Source organism: Nicotiana sylvestris, chromosome 12 (genome assembly GCF_000393655.2).
Source record: "Nicotiana sylvestris chromosome 12, ASM39365v2, whole genome shotgun sequence".
Classification (NCBI taxonomy): domain Eukaryota; kingdom Viridiplantae; phylum Streptophyta; class Magnoliopsida; order Solanales; family Solanaceae; genus Nicotiana; species Nicotiana sylvestris.
Genome location: NC_091068.1, coordinates 123,190,753 through 123,196,192, shown reverse-complemented (window position 1 = coordinate 123,196,192; position 5,440 = coordinate 123,190,753). Strand labels below are relative to the sequence as shown.

The window sequence follows — 5,440 nt, the reverse complement described above, 5'->3', positions numbered from 1 at the left end:
AACCAATAAAAAGATGCCACATGTAATAATCATTAAATGGAAGTGACAATTGAAGCGTCGATTCCATAATAGCGTTAATGGCGGAAAATATTCCCTCTTTAATAAAATCCACTTCCCAAATATTCAATTGATGAATAAATGGCAAGTGGGGGGACTATCTGTACTGGAAAAAAATGAGTTTATATATATTGAAGTTATTGAATGATGGTGTGTCATGACACGAAGGCTGGTCAAAGAATGATGATTAGCAAAGAGGCACGAGTCACAACAGATACGAGCAAAGACACAAGCAGAGGCACAAGCAGATATTCAAAAGACTCGACGCTCGTACCTATTTAAATCCAAAAATTAAGGAGAATGAATGTGACAGCACAAGAGAGTACAGATACAATATTTAATAAGCATTAAATACTGAAAACGTTAGAGAATCTGTATTGAATTACAATGATTATCATTGTAACGTAGTATTAAATGTCTTTAATTGTTATTATGACAAAGGCAAAACGTATATCTTAGAAATAACTATAAAAAGGAGAAGACTGATCATTTGTAGACACACGAAATATCATCGAAATATACTGATTTACTTTGTTTTCTTTTGTTCATCTTATTGTTAGCAAAATCAATTTCCTTTATTCATTTTTTGATTGTTGTAACCCGAATTCTTCTAAAATAAAGCTTTGAACAAAATTCCACTTTTTGGTTAAACAGAGGGTAGCCCTGAATCTTTGAAGGTAATTAGGTTTATGTATAATTGCAAAATATTAACCATTTCAGGTTGCCAGGGAAATATGCAATTATAATTCTATGCTTATTTTTTCTGCTATGATTACTGTTTGCTTGGCCAGTTAGTTCTTTGTATCATATTGAGTTAATCCGATGATTTCATTTCTGGTCCATATTTTTATTTAAATGGAATTTCTGGTCCATATTTTCTCAAGTGGTCCTGGAGGGGAGTCTTGGCGGTAAAGTTACTGCCACATGAAACAGGAGGTCATGGGTTCGAGCCGTAGAAACAACTTCTTTCAGAAATATAGGGTAAGACTGTATATAGTAAACCCTTGTGGTTCGACCCTTTCCCGGTGCATAGCGAAAGCTTAGTGCACCGGACTGCCCTTTTTATTTTCCCAAGTGCTCTATCACCTGACGTGGATATTATGTAGAGAGGGGAGCCACATGTTGCAGATTTTGTTCATGGTTCGGATGGATTAGGCAACTTATGTTTACCTGCTCCAAATTTAAAGAAAATTGAGAAATCTGCATCTGAATTTCTTGTCGATAAAGTATCCGAATTTCCTGGTGAAGTATCTATACTTGCACTAGGACCAATGACTAATTTGGCTTTGGTGAGTTGTGTATCTCAAACTTAGAATTTTTTGAGGTTTTTATTGCTTTTCATTTGCAACATTTTAGTTGTTATGTTTCCGTTTTAGGCTGTTAAAAGGGACTCAACATTTGCAAGCAAGGTGAAGAGGGTTGGTAATACTTGGTGGTTCCTTCTTTGCTTTGGGAAATGTTAATCCTGCTGCAGAAGCAAATGTGAGTAATCTTCTTTTCCTTTTGGTTTGATTCACATAAATCCGTTTATAAGTAAATTGATATTGACAATGTGCAAAAACATGTCAGTATATCTCATATTTGTTTGAGCCCCTAAACCTGATCTTTTTTTCTTCGTTAGTTTAGAAGGGGAACCTTGGCGTAACTGGTAAAGTTACTGCCATGTGACCAAGAGGTCATAAGTTCGAGTCATAAAAACAGACTCTTGCAGAAATGTAGTATAAGACTGCATACAATTGACCCTTGTGGTCCGGCCTTTCAGAAATATTTGTATTATTTGATTATCTCATTTAGAAAGTGTTCTGACAATGCAGATATATGGGGATCCAGAGGCTGCAGATATTATGTTTACCTCGGGAGCAAATATTGATGTTATTGGTATCAACATTACCACACAAGTCAAAATGACAGGTAACCACTTGTTCAGGACTAAAAACTTCCAATTTTTCTTGTTTTCCACCTTTGAGTGTAGATGTATTTCAGTTTTCATTTCATACTTCATATTTTCCTTTTTTTATTGTTTTAGATGCTGACCTTGACGAACTGAGGGAATCTGAGGGAAAACATGCCAAATTATTGTGCAACATATGCAAATTTTACCGAGATTTTCATGTTAAGTCAGATGGCTTCTATGGTACTCTTCTTCTGTTCTTGCATTGTTATTGGACGCGCAATATGCTCTTAACCCACCTTCCCTCAGTTTCTTTCTTGATCCTTGTTACTTGATACAATCAAACTTTTCTATAACAGCCTCGTTTGTTTCGATATTTTTTGGTTGCTATAGTGAAGCGCTAATATAGAAAACATACATTATAACATCACATAAAAATCGATTTCAAAAAAATCTTCGCTTTTATAGTGAATAGTTGCTATATAAGAATGATGCTATAAAGAGGTCTGACTACACCTTGCTGAGTCGCTGTAATATTTCTGAGCTAATTTTCTTTTCAGGAGTTTTTCTTCACGATCCTGTCACTTTTGTGGCACTACTTAGACCTGACCTCTTCTCGTACAAGAAAGGCGTTGTAAGGGTTGAGACACAGGGCATTTGCGTTGGGTACACGCTCTTGGACGAAGGACTAAAGAAGTAAGTATCCTCAACTGATCATGTCATGCAAATCTTAGAGTCTGACGCAAATCTTAGCAAGGTAGAAAGGCCGTTTCCGGTAGACCCTCAGCTTATCTTTGGATTTGGATTATAACGATAAATCTCATGTAGGTGGAATACAAGCAATCCGTGTACAGAGTGTTCTCCAGTTTCAGTTGCATGGTCAGTTGATGCGGACGAAGTTCTGAATTATATAAAGAAAACCTTAATGAAACCTTGAATATCATATGATATTCTCATCCATGTACCATAGCAATCCTATTCTTGAATTGAGGAATGCATTTTCTGAATTCTAGTATCCATTGTTTTTGGTCCTCTTTGTATCTTTTATTCCTTACATTTGATGAAGCCCTGTTGTGAAGATCTAGAGGGCTTTATTTAAACTGTATTTTGTACTGAAATTTGGGCATGATATGCCCCATGTACACGTATTTATGTTGAAGATGAAAGTAAAAGAGTTTATCCACTTTTGATGATGAAATCCTTTGATTCTTGGTCTTCATTAATTTGCTCCATTATCTAACGTTCTTTAACAGACTTCTTTATATGAAAGAGAATCTTTAATTTTTATTCACATGTTAGAGAATGTTGCCCAAGTGAAGGTTAGTTTTGAAGATTGACAAAGGAAGCTCAGGCATGAACCACGTCCATCTCTTGTGTGCATAGACACGGACAGATTCGAGCATGTGAGATGCACATGAAGGAGATAAACTTAACTTGGCATAATTAATATCTCCTGATCGAAAAAGTTGCATAATTGATAAGGAGAAAGACTCCTTACTCAAAGAGAACATTATCCAAGATAAGGAAGGAGTTAGAAGTTATGATCAACTAGAACTCTTCCACCAAGGAAGAGTAGCATTAAAACTCTAGTTATTTCTTAATCTACTAACTCTATATATTGCAGGATGTTCTCATTCTACAGGCATGTACAAACGCAGAAGTTAAACAGGAATTGAAAGCAAAATAGCAAGGTATTTTGCAAGCAATTCGTGTGTGATTCAAGTGTGCAAACCTGAAGCTACATGAACTAGATAGAAGAACAAGTTCGAAATGTCTATCTTTTATTCTAATTCATTTGTAGTAGGTGTTTTCATATTGTACCTTTCAGTTTTATCTAGAAGCACCTGTAATAGGTACTCAAAGTATTCAAATTAGAGTTAACTTGAAGTTGTCGCAACAGTTATAGGCTGTTTGCTACAAGGGATTAGAGTTAGTCCTAGGTTTACAAAAGTATTTTTGTAAGTGCAGTTTTTGGCTCAGTGATTTAGTGGAGAGTTTGGGAAAATCCTACTGGGAAGTAGGTCGTGGTTTTTTCACCTTTTGAGCCAGGTGTTTTTCACATAAAATACTTGTGTTCTTTACTTTCCGCATTTACTATTTCAACAATAGTAGGTTAAGGAACAATTAGAAGAACCATGTCATTCCATAATCAGTTTAAGCAAAAAATTGGACACCACACAAATCATCCCCCTGTATGGTATTGAAGTTAAAACATCAATTGTTATCAGAGCGGGTTATCCTTGAAGAGGATAACACCTTAGGAGAAGATCAAGGTGAGTGCACCACCTGAAAATTGGGAAGGAAAATCCACTGCTAGGCCACCACTCTCCAATGACCAGAACTACTCCTGGTGGAAAAACAAAATGAGAGACCACATCATAGGAAAGGATTATGAGCTATGGGACATTTTCACTGATAGTCCCCTGACTACCATGAAGAAGAACGCTGAAGGAGTAGATATGCCAAAAACAAGAGCTGACTGCACTGCTGAGGACTTGAGGAAATGGGAGAAGAATGCCAAGGCCGAGAAATGGCTTGTGTGTGGACTTGGTCCAAACGAGTACAATAGAATTCAAAGTTGTACTACTGCTAAGGAAATTTAGGACACTTTGCAAGTGGCTCATGAAGGAACACCTCAGGTGATGAGGTCCAGAGGAACTTTACTATATTCTCAATATGAAAATTTCACTATGAAGGAAGGGGAAACCATCCAAGAGATGTATACAAGGTTCACCACACTAACAAATGAACTTAAGTCTCTTGGAAGGGTTATTCTTGAAGAAGACAAAGTTGATAAGATTTTGACAAGGGTTTTGCCAGTCTCTTGGGAGAGAAAAATCACCTCTATTCAGGAATCAAAGAACATTGTCACTCTTAAGTTGGATGAGCTAATTGGAAATCTCACTACTTATGAACTTAGAAGGCAAACCATGAAGATGGATGTACCCAAGAAGGAAAAGAGACTGGCACTCAAAATCACTGAAGGTTCTGATATAAAGGATGAGGAAATGTCTATGATGACAAAGGACTTCAAGAAGTACCTAATGAGAGGAAATGGTTCGTCAAGAAGCGGAAACTACAACAAACTAAGGGTTCCTGAACAACAGACCAATGAGGGCTGCTATAAGTGTGGGAAGACTGACCACCACATCAAAAACTGCCCTCAATAGGAAATTGAATGGAAGAAGGAAAGAGATGAACAAAGAAACAGGAAGAAGGAACAGGTTCATCCCAAGAAGAACAAATGATCAACAAAGGCTATGGTTGCTGCTTGGGGAGAAAGCTCAGATGAGGACTCAGATGATGAAGATGGAGATGAACAAGCACTTATGACAATTGGAGAATCCGATGAAGAATTTGAGGTAAGTATAATCCATCTCAAAGACAAGATTAAGTTTTTGTCTAAAGAAAGGCTATCTGAGCTACTTCTAGATTTCATTGATGAATCTGAGGATATAAACAATGAAAAGGAACAGTTATCTAAGGAATGTG

General features: G+C 36.7%; 1 pseudogene; it reads left to right on the top strand.

Moving 5' to 3' along the window:
- The first annotated feature begins 204 nt into the window (after positions 1–204).
- Positions 205–3,146, top strand: LOC104225789 (probable uridine nucleosidase 1; annotated as a pseudogene).
- The last annotated feature ends 2,294 nt before the right edge of the window (positions 3,147–5,440 follow it).